We start from the raw sequence: 19,252 nt of genomic DNA on the forward strand, positions 1-19,252 counted from the left end.
GGAGTCTGAATGGCCTGTTACGGTACATGTTTTGCATAGGATGAAGGCATGGGCATCTGTGGGGGTGGGGGGGGGGGGGGGTGGAAGGGGGGTAGATGGCCAAGTGAGACAAATAATGGCTAGGGAAGATTAAGGGTGGCCAAGTAAGTAGATTGTGTGAAGTTGGAATAAAAAACATGTGATTGTTTTAAAAGTCTACATTATTGGTAGTGGTTCTTGTGTTTTGGGAGGTAGGGTCTTGTATTGTTTTAAGATAAACATTATGACAGTGGTTCTCATGCTAGCCTTCAGAGTTAGCCTGTGGTAACCACCTTCAGATTTGTTTTTTTTTTTAGTTTCCCTTTCAAACCTGACGGTCTATGGGCAAGTGAAGAAGAGTTCACTTGTTTCTGAGACCTCGGCATATGAAGAGATAGTGTGGTCAGCACTATGCCCAGCCGCCTTTACTCTCCCTAACGTGAGTTAAGTATCCATCAGAGTTGGGTGGACTCAGGGACGGTCTACTGACTTGAACCCGGATTCGAACTCAAGACTTATGGGTTAGCAGTCCAGCTCTCTACCGCTAGACCACTCCGTCCCACCTTCAGAGTTAGCCTACGGTTAAACTCTTTAAACTACCCACCCCGCTAGTGACCAGACATGGTACAACATCTATAAATAGAACCAGGATGCCCCGCCCCATGATAAAGGACCTTCAGCAGCCCATGAAGATGTCGCCCCCTATGTGAGTAGTTGTCTTTCACTCACAGACCCACACAATTGGCTTTAGTCTGCGCAACAATTGAAACCATGAAAGCAGGTTCAAAAACCGCTAACAGCCAATTCATTTTGGGTTTTTTCGACTTTATTTAACTATTCATTCAATTAATAGAATGGCTGTTGTTTTTGCAAAGGAAAAACGGTAAAATGTAGACCTGTTTATAACTTTTTTTTTCAATACTCAAACAAAATATTTTTTCCACACATTTTTACCGATTAGAAACAATAATATTCCCACACCAGGTCTCGCATTGATTATAAATTCTGGATCGTTTATCATAGTCGGCTTACCCTCGCATGATGTATCGACTACTTTTGTATTCGAATATTTCTAAATGCAGATCCCGCAGAGAATCGCTCAGGCCTGCGGGGTATCGTTTACTCCCGCCTGTGGCAAATCACCTCGCTTTATTTAGAAATCGATTCCCGCTAATTAAGTCAGGTAGAGGGTGGTAACCTTGACCTTACTGTCACGGTCATTAGCGAGTGTCCAGACTAATTGAGAGATGGTCATTATCTTGATGGCTAGTCTCGCGCTTTAGAATTTATGATTAAAATGGTGATGGTTTTAGAAGGCGGATCTGACAAAATGATGCATGACAATGAATTAGCGTGATTTCCAGCAAGGCAATAGATTATCATTATTTGTATAATGACAATGGATTAGCGTTATGCCATGCATTACAACGATTTAGCGTTATAGCCATCGTGACAAACAATTAAAGTTATAAAAAGTGACAATGAATTAGCGTGATCATTTATGTGACAAAAGATTTAAGTTACATCAACTCTCACAGACGTTGCATCACGTACATAACGGCAAACATCAGACTTGATGCAGTACGTAGCGACACCCACATGACATATTATCTCGGGTCCATTGTCTAAACATTGCATCCCATGAAAGACAAACACTCTGTCCTGAACTGCACGGGTCATTACAGTCAAATAGACTTCTTTTGTCTTGCACAAACCCACAAACTCTGCCTGAATCAGCGGTCCAGATTTTATCACTCAAACAGGTCAAATTTACCCACGCGTTTCCTTTACGTTTCATCATCGTGTCAAAAATCTACTTTGCTGTTTATTTGTCTCGAGAAGTCAGATTTAGACCTAGACAATAGATGGAGCATGTTGAATTGTTGTTTTTTTTTTGTTTTTTTTTTTTTTTGTTTTTTAATGTTAGGAAGGTTAGTAAAAATAGAGCAAAATATTTATTTTGGGTTGAAAAATCAAGTTTTTGTCGAACAGGTCGTATAGCCATATTTCCACCTACGTCATCGACCGCTGCATGCTGTTGTTGAACGTCAACTAACGCCATCACAGCACGCGCCATTGGCGACATATTGTCCGTGAAGTATCAGCCGTCAGGAGAATGGAACCCGGCCATAAAGCTCCGGTCCTGGTGTTATCTCGCGCTTGGTTTGTGTCCACGGGACTCCAGCCGTCACGGTCCGCTGGCTGCAGACTTCAAGCCCGGGGGTCTGGTTGCCGTGAGCTCAGGGGTCAGCTGATCGGCTGGTGAAGTTCGATCTGTCGAATCAATCGGAGGTTCAACGATTGGGCTCTGATTGGCGTGATTTATGGGCGTGAAACGGATACATGTCGTGGTGTCTGTTGGCTGGTTCTGTTCTTGTGGGTTAGCCGTACCCAGGTACTGGTTCTGTTCTTGTGGGTTTGAGACTTAGTTAAGGATTTTGTAATTGGCTAACGGAATAAAGATAATAACCATAGGTCAAGAGTCTAGACTCTAGAGGATGCTGTGGTCTAGTGGTAGATCACACGCTTCCAGTCAAGGAAGTCACAAGTTCGCATACCCAGGTACTAGACAAGAAGTCGTTTCCTGACCGTATGGATCTAGAGGCTGGTTACATGGGTGAGAGAAAAGCTTCATTCTTTATCTTGTACCAGTATGGCTGATAAGAGATGACTGTATACAAGAGGAGAGAAAGAGAGAGAGAAAGAGAGTGAGAGAGAAGGAGAGAAAGAGATTTATATATCGTCTAACAAACATATATCGTCTAACAAACAAGTACCATCGACTTCTGTTGAGTTCGAAATTATTTTCTCTTCACAGAATTCATCAATACGACACAGCTATTTCGAGACCTGTTTCCTGGAATTGTCTGGATTGCAGTCTCGTACCAGCTCACACAAGTACAATCGCGCCCACAGACTAGAGTACTATAGTACAGTATGATCTTCAGAGAGCCTCGCCGTACGTAGAGCAGCAGCAGAGAGCCTCGCCGTACGTAGAGCAGTAGCAGAGAGCCCCACCGTACGTGGATCCAATTTGTCCCCCCCTACGGGGATGCTGCAGCCCGCAGGTGTGGGGGGGGGGGAGGGGCGGACAGCAGGTGTGGGGGAGGGGCGGACAGCAGGTTAATTAGTTCCTTTGATCGTCGGCTGATTGGCCGTCTCAATTGTTAGCTTGTTACCTGATAGGTCTAATACACTCACACACATTGCATGATCTAATACACTCACACACATTGTATGATCTAATTGACTGACCCATATTGCCTGTTCTAATAGACTGAAACACATTGATCTAATAGACTGATCCATATTGCCCCATCTAATAGACTTACACACTTTGAGTGATCTAATAGACTGACACACATTGATCTAATAGACTGACACACTTTGAGTGATCTAATACTTTAAAATGTCTCGAACACGCTTTAGCTAACAACTCTTTTACAAAAGGAAAGTTTCATAGTGCATTTAAAATGCTTGTCATGAAGTTTTTTTCTTTTTTTACTTACGTTTTTTTCTTCGTTTTAGTAATTAGACATGATTAGAACTAACACTTGCAAGTCGATATTTACGATATTTCTAAAAAGCATTAGTACTTAATTGTATCTTTCCATTTACTTTGATGATTGGGTAAAAATTGATTATTTGAAAAAATTGTGGGGCCCCTGAAAAGGAGGATGAAAAATGTCGGATGTTACACAGACCGATGTTACAGGGACCAATGTTACACAGACCGATGTTATAGGGACCGATGTTACAGAGACCGATGTTACACAGACCGATGTTACGCCTTACATCACGAGAGATGACGGCCAAACATCAGCACAAGAACTCATTCTACGTCACCAGATATGCCAATGGAAGGGGTAAAAGTCACACGGAAAAAAAACAGAAAAAAGTGAAAGTTCTTTTTAGGATAGAAGTCACATCAAATAGTCAGAAAGGAAAAATTGTATCAGAAAAAAAAAGTCACAGAAATAAAGTAACAGGGAAAAAAATCACGAAATAGTCTATGCAATATTTTTATTTACTTCTTGATAATGATAAAATTTCTGCTGTTTATAAATTTGGGAGGTGTTTAGTTTAGTAAAATTGTTACAACTTTAAATGAATCGTGGTTTATAATACTACTCTATTTTTTTATCTTCTTAATAAAGTGATCTCCCCTAAACCTTCTCGAATATTCTTATATAAAATAACAGGGGATGGGAACTCGGGCTATAGACATGATTTTTAATCCATTTTAAACACTTAAAGTTTTAAAAATAGAATAAAATCTCGTAGACAAATTAATTGCACACCAAGTGAACGCCAAATAAAAAGAAGGTAGAGAAATAGATCTTTTACTTACATGTGAAATTTCATTTATCTATCTTAAATAGTACTCAAGTTATAGGCTTTTGAAAAATTCAAAGTAGGAAAAGTACCACTTCCGGTTATCGGAAATCGCTCAAAAGTTGATACGGATCTACGATTTTGATAAAATACTTATATATGAAATTTCATCAACCTAGCTGTAACGGTACTCAAGTTATCGTGTTTACACACGGACAGACAGACAGACACACGGACATACGGACAAGATTGCAAAATTATGTTTTTCCGTATCAGTGAGGTGTAAAACGTCGAGATTTGTAAAAATCTCGATTTTTTTTTTTTTGCACGATTACAAGACTTTCTCTATACTTCGTTTATACGAGAAAGTAAAAATACAACATTTCACATTTCTAGTGTACAAACACATAGTACAAATGCACTGTACACTGTGATAGTTAAACGTGGTCAGGACCATTTTCCCACGTTTTCTTTAACTTGCTTTCTCTGTTTGTTTGTCTTTCCAATCAAATCTTGCGATCGAAATTTCTGGCACTTCCCAGTTAGCTAGCGCGCTGAAATTTTCAGGGAAGCTTTCTTTTGGATGACCATTGAATATTCAATTGTTATTATTACTAAATTGATCAATGGAAACATTTTATTGAGCATTTTAGACCGCTATATAATCTATATATATAATTCTCCTCTGCTAGCCATTAGAAAAAAAACCAGCGACGCGTACCTCGCGCGCAGTGAAGCGAACGATCACATGTCGCCACAGGCTTAGGGGCAGAGAATTTAGCTTGAACCGAGTTTAAACTTACAGGAGGTAGGCCAGTTTGGGGGAGACGATACGGTCGAGTGGTTGGGCACACGATTGCTATCCCACTCGACACGGGTTCAAATCTATGTGTTCTAGTCAGTAACGTATTCAAACAACGTGTTTTTTACGAGTTGTCTTTTTACGAGTTGTCTTTTTACGAGTTGTCTTTTTACGAGTTGTCTTTTTACGAGTTGTCTTTTTACGAGTTGTCTTCGTTTACCCAAAAAAAGTGAAAAGATAAAATCGATAGCAAGATTTTAATGCAAACAAACAGACAAAGACTAAAAAGTAGAAAATAATAATCATTAAAAAAGTTTTAAAAAACCCACGTTTTCTGATTGAACTAAAAAGTAGAAAATAAACGCTATACATCACAATAATGCAAGCGATCACTCTACTATAAGCGATCAAAAACGTGGGGCGCCGTGATTTTCTTACAGTTTCTAATACTGTTGACTCTCTATAAGCTCCCTAATAAAAGTCAATAGTATTATCTAATCAATAGTAATATAACTTTTACTTCGGCGACCCACGTTTTTGATCGCTTATAGTAGAGTGATCGCTTGCATTATTGTGATGTATAGCGTTTATTTTCTACTTTTTAGTTCAATCAGAAAACGTGGGTTTTTTAAAACTTTTTTAATGATTATTATTTCTATCCCGCTATTGAGCACGTTAATTTATTAAATGAATGAGAACAAGGCATACGTGGTTGTCGAAAAACGTTGAGCAATGCGTCTTTCTACACCTTTGCTAACTTTACATTTTTTGAAAATTTACATCATCATTTTTTTACCCGATCGTGCCCAAAACTCACACAGAAGGTTACATAACGTCCCGCAACTATACACACGTATATACATATGCTTCTATAATGAAGATTTAACATATCGTCACCTTATAAACGAATGTTTGTAATTGGATGTTCTCATATTACCTGAATAAACCTTGTTATTCTCGGCTGTCGATGTTATAATAATAAATATTTTGGAAAATTATTTCGCAATACTTACGTATTGCCCAATATTTGTGGACGGCTAATCGGTCTAGACCAGTCTTACGTAACAGTTCATTTCAAGCTTTGAACATTTCTCGATCAGTCTTACACAAGACGGAGGAGACGCAAGAAATAAATCTAACTACATTTCTACTGTTGCTGCCATTTTTACAAGTTATAGATCTGATCAAATCTAGTTTGGTTTTTTTTTTCCAATATTTTAGCTAACGGTTCCAGGAAGGAGCGTCTGGTGGTGGATGTGTTGGGACCGTCTGCTCCCACTTGAGCAGTCCTCTACGTCCAGCACACGACAAGTGAGCACCATTTCACAGCTCTGACCATATTGGCAATCATCCATTCAGTCCCCACCATCAACAATAAGGGGACGTAACCTACGTTGTTGCTGCCGGATTTTTCAGGGGACACAACACTCATGAAAAATGTGTAATCACTCTAGAGCCATTGAGGGATTGAAAAATGAACGAGCATTTGTGGACGAGTGCTTGAAGCTTTACATTTTTCTAGAAATTTGTTTTTAAATATAATACTTTAACAAGGCGTAATATAGTTGTAATCATACTTTTTAAGAAACTTTTCGGGGAGAGGGGCACTTAAAGGTTCAGAGAGGCGGACATTGGTTAATGTATATATTTTCTTTATAAACCAAATCGTTTTTTTTTTTTAAATTTGGTCCGAGGGTAAAGGTCCGAGTGTGGAGGGTAGAGGGTGGAGGGTTGGGGTCAGAAGGGGGGGGAGGGCGAGGGTGAAGGGCATGGGACAGATGCCTGAGCAAAAATATCTGGGTGTAAGAATTTAAACATAAATAACATTTTATGTTTTTTTTTTAATTTTAATTTTTTTTTTTAGTTTTTAATACAGGTTTTGTTTCAGTATTAGTGGAATAAAGAAATTACGTGAAATGTTTGCATTGCTTTTTTGGATATGAGCATATTGAATACAATTTCATACAGCTTTTCTTTTTGGATTTGTTTCCATAGCCTTTGTCCAACCAAGAACAAACTACAAGGCAGCAGTTGTTTGATTTTGGAGATGTCTCTCCTATAAGAGTGGCTCACACGCGCTATTGAACCTCATCTGCCCGGGGGTTCGAACTCAGGACTTGTAGTGTTACGAGCAGCCATGAGCTTTACCGACCCGACCACGCCGAACTTACACAACTATCATTATATTTTCCTTCGTAAATTAGTACTGAGCTATTACTGATACAAATATATTTTCCGACGGCTATAGCGTTGCAGATTAGTCCTCATAAATTTTTTACTGCTAAACTTTCTCTGATACATTCTCTTTCTGCTAAAGTCTACTGGAGAACTACTGATGTATTTTCTTACTGCTAAAGTCTACTGGAGAACTACTGATGTATTTTCTTACTGCTAAAGTCTACTGGAGAACAACTGATGTATTTTCTTACTGCTAAAGTCTAGTGGAGAACTACTGATGTATTTTTCATACTGCTAAAGTCTACTGGAGAACTACTGATGTATTTTCTTACTGCAAAAGTCTACTGGAGAACTACTGATGTATTTTCTTACTGCTAAAGTCTACTGGAGAACTACTGATGTATTTTCTTACTGCTAAAGTCTGGCGGACAACTACTGATGTATTTTCTCTGCGCCACTGATTACTAAACACAAGAAACACCGTGACGTAGATGAACACAACGCTGCTAATGTATGTTGTGTATGTACACAACATCTCCACTTCTATCCCCTGTATCGCTAATGTCTATGTGAGGTTGTCTTGATGGAGGCTCCCCGGAGGATTAACGATGGAGGGGCCAAGAGAAATATCTATTCTCTGATTCAATTGTCTACATCTATAGATTTAGCGAGAAAGAAGTTCGAGGATTTGCCATTAGTTTTTTTTTTTCAGTTGTTTTTTTTTTCATTTTTTTTTCTTTTAACTTTTTCTTTTATCTTTTTAAAAAGCTTATAACGATAAGTCTATAAGCCATTTTTTTATATTGATTTTTGTTTCGTATTAGGCTAAGCAGCATTTAGTTGTTAAGTAGCCTATATGTGTGTAAAATAATAAGGCATGTGTGTAAAATAATAAGGCAGAAGTATCGGCTTATTTCCCCTTACCCAGTTTTGTTGAAACTATTCGTTGAAATCTTTGTAATAAAAATCTCACCAATGTATTAAAACACCAAAATAAAGGCCATACATTCTTATATTTTTTTACTTCGTTAAAGTTGTAAAATAACAAGCATGGATCTATACATTTCCTCCCCTGCCCCACCCTCACTGCCTCTCTCAGTGTTTATTACCTCCATTACATTCAGACACCTGTCTTCCATGACGGATTTAATTTTATTACATTCATTTTAAACGTATCTCTCTCTCTCTCTCTGCCTATCTCTCTCTGTCTCTCCCTCTCTCTATTTCCCTACACCAACCTGTAAACCCCTCCCCATCTTTCCTTTATTTCTATCAATGCGTCGTAAATTGTATACCTCCTTCTGGTCCTCCCCCCCCTCCCTCCCCCCCCCCCTCCATGTTCCAGTCCAAAGAATTCCTCCTGGGTTTCTCTAACTGTCCCAGTAATAAACCTTCTTGTCCCGGGGGTGGGGGCACTACGTCGGGGTGCGGGTGGGGTAATGTCTAACTCCAGGCGTCCGGTCTGGTTCTATTTTCATTATCAGAGCAAAAACATCGTCAGAGTAGCAGCCCCTTACGTGGCTCCCACAGCCGAGAGTTACCCGCTCCTGATTGACCGTAAGATTGTTTTATGATTAATTCCCCCTGGTTTTTCCGGCCCTGCCCCCTCCCCCGTGGGTAGGCTTAATTTGCTAGTTTGTTTTATCGCCGGCGAAAATGGTCATTTTTTGTTGTACACGCATGCCGAAACAGGTCTTTCATTAACTCGTGTTTACATAATGTAGACAGACAAACACACAACAGACACGGTAATTCACTCAACCCATTGATCTACCAACTATAGATACAACTTACAAACATAGACTAGAATCTTACCACCATCCAGAACCAACTCATACAAATAGACTAGTCTTTACTAAAACTCAGACACAACTCATACAAATAGACTAATCTTTTCTAAAACACAGAAACAACTCCTACAAAAAGACTAGTCTTTTAAACATACAGAAACGACTCCTAGAAATAGACTCGAATCTTCCCCCATACAGAAACAACTCATACACAAAGACTATAGACTTTTAAACACAAATAACTCATACGACGTACATCAATAGATTAGCCATTTCTAAAACCCAGAAACAACTCATAAGATTAGACTTTAATCCAGAAACTATTCACATATGAAATTATCTTCTATTTCGTCAGTGGGAGCTAAAACTATTCTGTTGACGTGCCTGATGACACTGTCGTATGACGTTGTCCGTTTATGACATCAAGTAACAGAACCATGAGGCAAAGTCTGACATTGTCAAGTTATGAAGTTAACAGAACCATGAGGCAAAGTCTGCTGTTAAGACACATTTAGCTTTATTGTTAATTGATGGCATGAACTACTAGTTAGACCCAGTCTATACGGGTAAAATTATGTTACTAGTTAGACCCAGTCTATACGGGTAAAATTATGTTGCTAGTTAGACCCAGTCTATACGGGTAAAATTATGTTACTAGTTAGACCCAGTCTATACGGGTAAAATTATGTTACTAGTTAGACCCAGTCTATACGGGTAAAATTATGTTGCTAGTTAGACCCAGTCTATACGGGTAAAATTATGTTACTAGTTAGACCCAGTCTATACGGGTAAAATTATGTTGCTAGTTAGACCCAGTCTATACGGGTAAAATTATGTTGCTAGTTAGACCCAGTCTATACGGGTAAAATTATGTTGCTAGTTAGACCCAGTCTATACGGGTAAAATTATGTTACTAGTTAGACCCAGTCTATACGGGTAAAATTATGTTGCTAGTTAGACCCAGTCTATACGGGTAAAATTATGTTACTAGTTAGACCCAGTCTATACGGGTAAAATTATGTTGCTAGTTAGACCCAGTCTATACGGGTAAAATTATGTTGCTAGTTAGACCCAGTCTATACGGGTAAAATTATGTTACTAGTTAGACCCAGTCTATACGGGTAAAATTATGTTACTAGTTAGACCCAGTCTATACGGGTAAAATTATGTTGCTAGTTAGACCCAGTCTATACGGGTAAAATTATGTTGCTAGTTAGACCCAGTCTATACGGGTAAAATTACGTTACTAGTTAGACCCAGTCTATCCGAATAAAATTATGTTACTAGTTAGACCCAGTCTATACGGGTAAAATTATGTTACTAGTTAGACCCAGTCTATACGGGTACAGTTCTGCACTCTTCGACCGGCACACGTCACATCACTTGTATTAGACCGTGCCGGATGAGCCGGTGTCCGGCTAATTAGCCACGAAACATTCCTGTGTCGTCACGGCTAGTAACCTATTGGTCTAGCCAATGTAGTGCCAACCTCAGGGACTGTCGCACTAGAGTCGTTCCGCGATGGTTGTGTATTAAAGTGCGGTGGTGTCAACCATTATGGTGTTTTAGTTCATATCACTAATTCCTTACTTAGCTCTTTACAGTTAGTAAAAAAATGTATTGTTCATTAAAATGTTTGCGAAATTCAAATGATTGTACTTTACCCGCCCTAGATAATTCTGCGCGCCTTCTTTAATTGTCAACGTGCGAGAATGATTAGTCAATTATGACGCAGGCGATGACGTATGGTGTGCTATGACGTAACGAAAGTCTGCTCTAATTGTTGTCATCGATCAATGAGCAGCAACCCGTATATATAGGGGACAAGGGGGGAGTATATTTAATTGATGTGTTTATCGTGGATGTCGTCAATGACTGAAAAATATATTTTTGTGACGTGTAAAAACTAGTGCCGTTAGTCATGAAGGAGACTGGTTTAAACGCGAGGAGTTGGAGCAAAAATAGTTACAGTGGTTTGAGTGATGTTCTTGCAAATAGTTGCAGTAGAGTTGGTCTGTAATAGTGAGTACATATGGATGACTACTGGACGTCATTAAGACAAGACTGTAGTGTTGACGTCTGGACGTCAGTGTCAGAGTCAGGATACGAAATAGATCGGATTCCGGACGTCTAACAGACAAGAAACTGACGAAATATCAGGACGTCCTTGTGACAGGAGACGGGAGATACTTTGTTTAAAGCGACATCACCTGTAACATCTGCATCTGTCACTTGTCACCTCAGAGGCGTAGCGAGGGGGGGGGGGGGGCGGGGGGGGACATATGTCCCAGGGCTCCGACCTTAGGGGGGCGCCAAATTGAAAGTTTGAGGGGGGTTGCAAATGAACAGTTCGAGGGGGGTGCAAATGAAAAGTTCGAGAAGGGGGGGAGGCAAGTCGAAAATTTCAGGGGGGTGCACCAACACCTGCACCTGTCATATGTGATCTGTTACCTGCAGTCACCTGTGTTTGCCACCTGCACCTGTAACATTCACCAGCTGCATGCACCTGTCACCATCACCCCCCCACCCCTTCAATTTGTTGGCCCGGAACAATCGGGGTAACCCCCAGGGTCAGACCATGACTATCCCCTGACTGAGGGGAGGGGGGAGTCGATAAATGATTCATGCAAAGCCGCGACGGAATACCGCATCGGCTAACATGACGTCATTTGTTGTTGTAATCGATACAGGTGGGGCTTCGATCAGGACGTGCAGGTGTAAGAATGATGGCTGGCGGAGACAATTTGTTGAAACAATATGCACGTTTGACCCATTGCTCGTGAGTGGGTGATCACGTGAGTTGTTTCAGGTGTGTGTGGATTTATAGAGGTATAGAATCTTTTTCGTCCTTAATTGTAATATTACAGGGAATTTCCTAATCCCGATTTTATATTATGTGTTAACTTGGTATGCGCCATATTGCCCTTTTACACGAACTTTTTTTTTGGAGTAGCTTCCGTAGCTTTTGTCCACCAAGAACAAACTACGAGGCAGAAGTTGTTTTACTTAGGAGTTGTCTCTCCTAGATGTGTTGCTGTCCCCAGCGAACGAGCCTCATCTGAAGAGGTATGAAGACGGTCACGTACAAATAGAAGAATCGTCATACGGCCATTGGCAACAGTGGACGGTACAGAATCACATCCAACGATATATAGACATTTTGTAAAAAAAATAATTTTATTACAGATTTTTTAAAACCGCAATTTTCAACCAAGCCAAAATCTTGCCAAAAATACACAGACATTGAACTCTGCGAGAACTGGACATGGAATCAGAATATGAAGAAAATAGTCCCATTTGTTGACTTCCTTTTTGTGTCGTTGAGCTCATTATTCGCGCGATGAGATTTGCTCGTCGTCGGCTGAAAAGCCACAGATCCGATATGTTTTGATAAAGGGAATATGTTGCAGGGACGTAGGAAAGCGATTATAAGGGGCGATAACAAGGGGATCATGTCAATATAGTTTAACATGAGACGAAAATGTTAAGGGAGGCTAATGGTGGGGGGTATAGGCTTCTGTGGAGAGGACAGAAGGTCCCGTGGGGTGGGGGTGCATGAGACCGTGATGGCATTATCCTTGGGGGGGGGGGGGACTTTTTTAAAAAAATTAACAGGGGGTATTGGGAGCATGGGGCAGGGGTTGGCGGGGCAGGTGTTACACTGTGTTTAAGTTGAGGTGGGAGGGGGTAGGGTTATGAGATCATATAAGGGTGACGTTTATATAGGCTTCTAGGGCCGACGATTCTAGATGTGATGTTTGGGGTAGGCGACGGTACTAGAAGGGGGGGGGGGGGTATGACATGGGTGGTATGCGGATGTGACGAAATGCGGGCGAGGGGTTTATTTATTTACTGGGTCAAATATGCGTTGAGGTTAAAGGGGAGGGAGGTCATGGGGTCACGATATGTGGATAATTTGGGCAGGTCATATCGTACGTGGTGATGGGTGATGTTGTTTTGTTTGTATAGATTGGTCAAATGTATGGCATTTTACATGAACATGTCTTTAACATATGTGCCAGATTGACGTGTATGTCAAAATGTGTGACTATTTTAGTCACCTATAACCCATACATAATACAACAAATCCTACAATTTGGCCTGTAGTGAAGAAGCTCGATGTATCATACAGTCATATCCACCGTTTTTTTTCTCTTCCCCCACCCCCACCCCCACTCCGTGTGACGAGCCCAACTCGTGCTAGAGCACCAATTAAAGCCTACGGGTGTCTTCGAGTGCTTTATTACTGCCTACAACTTCCGGTTCGGGCTTACACGGCAGATGTAACCGGCACACGTAACCGGCTGAAGAGTCGCCGCCCGGACAGCCGGCACAATGATTGGATAAATTAGGGCGCGGGGCCGGCTGTGGCCGACCCTTAGCTTGACTTGGGGGGGGGGGGAGGGGCACTTTTGTCTGGTGAGTGGGGCCAGCTAACGGAATAGTTGGATGGAGGGTCGGGGGGGGGGGGGGGTCGTTGAGGCGGCGAGCAGACAAGATGGGGAGGAGAGAAGGTCAGAGATCGTCTGGATATCAGAACAGGAAGTGATTAGACCCACAATGGTGTCATGCGTGAGATTAGCCCAAAATAGGTTCGTGATAGGTTCGTGATTAGCCCTAAACATGTGGGTGATTCGACTAAAATAGTGCCAGGATTTTGATTAGCCCCAAATGGTGCAGAAGTATACTTAACCCCAAACGGTAAGTAAAGTAACCGGATTCAAACTAGAGACTTGCGGGTTAGCAGTATATCGCTCTAGCGCTAGGCCACACCGCCTCAACCAAAACTAGAGGTCATGTGCCCAATGATGCCGTGTTTGATTTTTATAGTTGTCTTTCCTAGATGAGTCGCTGTCACCATCCATCGAGCCTCATCTGTCTGGGGGTTCGAACTAGGGACTTCTCGGTTTAGCAGCCATGAGCTTTACCGACCCGACCACGCCGATCCAAAAATATATCCCATATCACACTTCTAAATCTTATCCCCTTATGAAATAACTAAAAATCCCCCACCCCCACCCCTAATTAAATGACGTCATATATATTCGCTACCATAACAAAACCTCAGCCCTTCCAAAGTTCTGATCGTACTCACCAAAGACTTGCTTGGTTTACTGACAAACACACTTTGCTCCCGTGAGTAAAAAAAAAACTTCGTCTTTTCACGAACGTCCTTCTGCCCTTGACCTTCAAGATGTATGACGTAGCAACAGCACCAAAGCCTAGCGACCAACTTGTTTATTTACAAAATGGATGTAACGGTTCCAGTTCTTTACATCAACATACCTGCACAGAAAAAAAACACAAATATTACGTTGTTGTCAAACTCGTACGTTTGTCAACTAGATTAAATGTGAACCATCCATAAGATAGCTTCTCATCGAACACATTTCTACATATTTAATACATATCGTATGATTTAAGGGGAAGTAAGCAACATCAAAAAGAACATTTATCGGTAATAAATAAAACTATAGCGCTGAACACACATAGTATTATGGGAGAATGTCGACTTGGCTATGCAGTTTATGGGAGGTAATCAATGTTTCATTCAGCACAAAAAGTCAGAGTTCTGTATAAAAGCGGGGACAAAGAGAGCACATATATGAAGGTCGTCAAGTTTTTTATTCATGTTTTTGTGTTGGTTTTTATTTCCGTTTCGATGTTGTTGTTTTTTTTTTACTTTTTTCTACATTCTTTTTTGTTCGTGTTTTGTATTTTAAAACCGGTGTTTCAATATACACTTATAGAATCATTAGCTATTCCTCTTGAAGAGAATCTTAAAGCAGATAGAGTTTAGACCTGCGTGGGGTGTTAGTTTCATCTTTTCTCGACAAAACAGGTGACCTGCTTGCACTGTGTAGACATAGCACTGACCGCATTGCATACCAAAGGCAGGACTACAGCAAAATAAGATGGAATTTAAGTAGGATTACGACTTATATGATGTCATGTATCTAACATGTGATGTCATGTTATCGGTTAGACTCAAGTGAAATCGCAGTAGTTTTCAGATACATGACGTCACATCAGTATTTAAAAGCTTATTACAATAAATGTTTTATTTTTCTTATGTTCTACTTTTTTATAAGTCATGTTTTTTTTTAAAAGAAAAATAGTATGTCTATATCTATATTTATTGAAACTTATTATGTCCTACATTTTTTTCCTTCAATTAGGTCCTAATAAAGTCGACAATACATATACACACAACTAAAAACGTTTGCATTAAAAATCTGTTGAGTAGCATGGAATCCCTAAAAGAAAATCATTTACCCTTAAGTTATTATCTACGTAGTCAGCTGTCGGGAATGAACCAATAAGGCATGGCCAAAGGTCTTCACCGTTGACTAGTATTAGATCTTGTCATACCTTATTTTTTTCATAAATTAAGAAATCTTTAAATTTATTTGCCATAATGATTTATATTTTATCGCCTTTTTTTCAGAGAATGATGTAATTGTAAAATGACAACAAAATCGCTGCACTAGAAGTATAGAGAAATTGAGCTGCAAGATTTGCCACCAACCCACAGACAAATAAACAAACAAACAGACATTAAAAACGAAATAGAAGTTCACAAAGAATTAGTTGCCTCTAACCTTGAATGTGACATTTTTTTTTTACCTGTAACGACAGTGTCAGAGTCAGTCTTGTTCGACCTTGACCTTGTCAATAGCACAGAAGGAAACTCGAGATATGTCAGCGATAAGTTTTGAAATAATTGACCTTTCTTTAATGGACTTTTTTTTTTAGTAATTAGCTTGTCACGTGCACGGCTTTTCCACAACTGTGTAAACTACCCCACTAAAAGGTCAAAAGTTTGTGCGTTGTTTGACGTGGGAAAAAAATTAGTAAAGGTTATTTTTCTTCATATTGGCTAACTGATCAGTTAGTGTTCTATCTACCTCCCCTAACGTGGTACATTGGTTTATTTGATTAGATGATTGCACATTGTTCAAAGTTATTCGATGAATATTTTTAAAACTGTTCAGCGTCAAATATTCGTTTTCCTAACGATAATCAAATAATGAACAGGATCTCTTACTAAATATATAAACAAAAAGGTGTTACACTACATTAAAGATACCGGGTGAGATTTTGTTTAAAACAAAGACAAGGAAATCTGGCCATCAAACTTTGGCCACTGGATGACCTGGTCAGGAAAAAATGGCCACTGGATAGGTTGATCAATGAAGCATATGATACAGATTAGTCTGGGGACACTGGCCAAAAGATATACTAACCAGGGGCCACTGAAAGACTGGATGTCACTAGCCATGGCCACTGGCCATTGAATAGACTGGCCAATGAAACACTAGATATAGATTAGCCATGGTCACTAGCCATTTGATAAACTGACTAGATATCAAATAGTTTGACATGATGTTAATAATTATCTCGATATTCGCAAAATGAAAGCATACTGTGACGTAATCCAGTGGAAATAACAATAAATATATTTAGCCATTTTGTGGATACGGTCATGACCGAACTGATATAATCCACTGGATTAACTTAATATTCTGCCACAATCTACTGGATCAATTAATCGCCATAGGGTACCCATTCATTAGATCCAACTTAGTATCAGTGTAACCATATGCATTGGATCAACATTGTCTCCATACATTGAAGAAGTCGGATAGAGCAACATTAATACAACTAGTCAACAGTTACATATACCAGGCAACATACAACTATACTTACACCGTCAGGATACATGTGAAACAAACGTCTAATTGTTTCAAGAATTCCAAATTAGTTAGTCTGATGTATCCAGATTTAGCACGATGTATGAATTGTTATAACCACTCTTACACTTAGAAAAAAATGGCACAGGATCTCTACAGTAAATATTTAAACCAGATCAAGGACAATTCTTATCTCTAGCATGCTTTTTACATGCTGTCCAAAATGGCGGTTTACGGCATGTGACGTCACAATCTTTGTTTACATTTGCGATGATTGCCAAAACCTATATAAGGTTTGTTTGAGAAACCTACCCCCATAATTTACAACCTGCTCGGTAATTTATAACCGGGTTTTTAAAAAGCATAGGCTTGTCTATAGACTCTACGATATTAGGTTTTGTTATCTACGTATGAGAAAGGTCCTTTCTTTTCTGTTATATGTGTTGTGTGTAGCTGTGTTGAGGTGTACCTCTGGGGCGCTGGGGGAGCGGAAAGGGGGGTAGCTCTGTCAGTCTACACTGGGTCAATGGGTTTAATAAGAAAGACAAGTGAACCCAATCAAGAAGACATGTCTAATTAAAACAGATTAGGCATCACCATGTTAAAGAAATGTTGAGTGTTCAAAAAGAACAAAAATATTTCAGTTAATGCATTCGACTAAACTTGACAATTTTAATACAACGAAAACAGTGTGTGAATTACGAAATCTATTTATATGACTTGTCCATATCTGATATAAAAATTGTAAAATCTAAGATTAAACTATGCTTTAAGTAGTATCTGAGCTAGAGTAATCGTGTAACAGTTAAGGTTTGGTCTTAGCTAACTAAATGTGGTTGATAAAATAAACAGCTATCAGAGCTAAAAAGGAATTGAGCTTATCTAAGCTAATATTGTGTTATAGCTAAATCTTTGAGCTTAGTCAATCCCAGGTTTTCTGTCAACATTTACTATAATTAATCTCCATGTCTCTACGGGTATCTATGTACTTAAGGTACACTACGGTATGATGTGACATATTTGCTACACGGTGTAACAATTCACATTTTTTCTTTCCTCGTGTGATCCGTGTATTATTCACCAGTTGTATGCAACTTTTTGTTGTAGTTTAACAACTTCCTGTCTGTCCGCAAACACATTTGTTTTATTGCTAAGCAGGGATTGTGTTGATTTTTTTAAACTCGTTCGAATAAAAACGATAGGGCATGTTAGACCGAAATCAATATTTGAATTGAACGCTGGAACAACTAAAACACATTTGGAGTCTTTGAGACAAAAGAATAGCGTTGTCATTTAAAAAGTTTGATCGCGTGCTTCTACTTTATTAATATTTTAATCACGTGATTAAGTGCGCTGTATCAACACTTAAAGTTAAGTCAAAAGCTAGTCAAACAAAATGTGACGCTGTGAGGATTACAAAGTAGATTTATTAAACAGCATGCGACAACGTCAACACAAAAATGAGGTGTTTAGTCTATTAGAGGGTATGGGATCAGTACCACCACACCACCAACCTAAAAGGTCACTCGATTATACAACTAGTAAGTCTGTAATTCAGGTACAAAATATATTACGATGTTAAAACTTATTTTAAAACAGAGGCCCTTTATCGTCACATTTAATCCATCATTTTACAGCGGTTTGTTACCATCGCTCGCTACAGTTGTATGACAATCACAAGAAAACTGTGACAGCTCCAATAAAGCTTTATGACAGCTATGCTAAACCTGTATGACAGCTATACTACACCTGTATGACAGCTCTACTATACCTGTATGACAGCTCTACTATACCTGTATGACAGCTCTAATATACCTGTATGACAGCTATACTACACCTGTATGACAGCTATACTACACCTGTATGACAGCTATACTACACCTGTATGACAGCTATGCTACACCTGTATGACAGCTATACTACACCTGTATGACAGCTATACTACACCTGTATGACAGCTATACTACACCTGTATGACAGCTATACTACACCTGTATGACAGCTATACTACACCTGTATGACAGCTATACTACACTTGTATGACAGCTATACAACACCTGTATGACAGCTATACGAAATCTGTATCACAGCTATACTACAATTGTATGACAGCTCCAATTAAGTTTTATGACAGCTATTCTACACCTGTATGACAGCTACTAACAACAATTTGTTTTTAAAAGCGTCTGTTATTTTGCTGTAAAATTCTGAAGGGTAGGGGGTGGGGAGGTGGTCTCACTTAGCCGTGGATATAAAACACGTAACAATTAAGAAGTGCCTTTTTTTAAATGTGTAAACTTTGTTCCGTATCAAGCTAGATGGAAATCTAGCCGGCACTTTAGCCGGCACTGAGCCAACACACCGGCTCCGATTTCACAACACACTCAGTTTTTTTAAGTGTTGTTTTTAAATTAAAATTCAGTCATAATTGATTG

At 39.5% G+C, this 19,252-nt stretch overlaps 1 long non-coding RNA gene across 1 annotated transcript in view; it reads right to left on the reverse strand.

Annotated features, from left to right (window-relative positions):
• Positions 1-14,218: 14,218 nt before the first annotated feature.
• Positions 14,219-19,252, reverse strand: part of LOC131934590 (uncharacterized) — a 31,098-nt gene continuing 26,064 nt past the window's right edge. The window contains exon 2 of the long non-coding RNA XR_009385807.1: positions 14,219-14,409. This is a non-coding gene — a long non-coding RNA (uncharacterized LOC131934590). The remainder of the gene's footprint in view (positions 14,410-19,252) is intronic.

The sequence above is a fragment of the Physella acuta genome, unplaced genomic scaffold (genome assembly GCF_028476545.2).
Source record: "Physella acuta isolate Inbredline_101_S28 unplaced genomic scaffold, ASM2847654v3 ptg000113l, whole genome shotgun sequence".
Taxonomy (NCBI): domain Eukaryota; kingdom Metazoa; phylum Mollusca; class Gastropoda; family Physidae; genus Physella; species Physella acuta.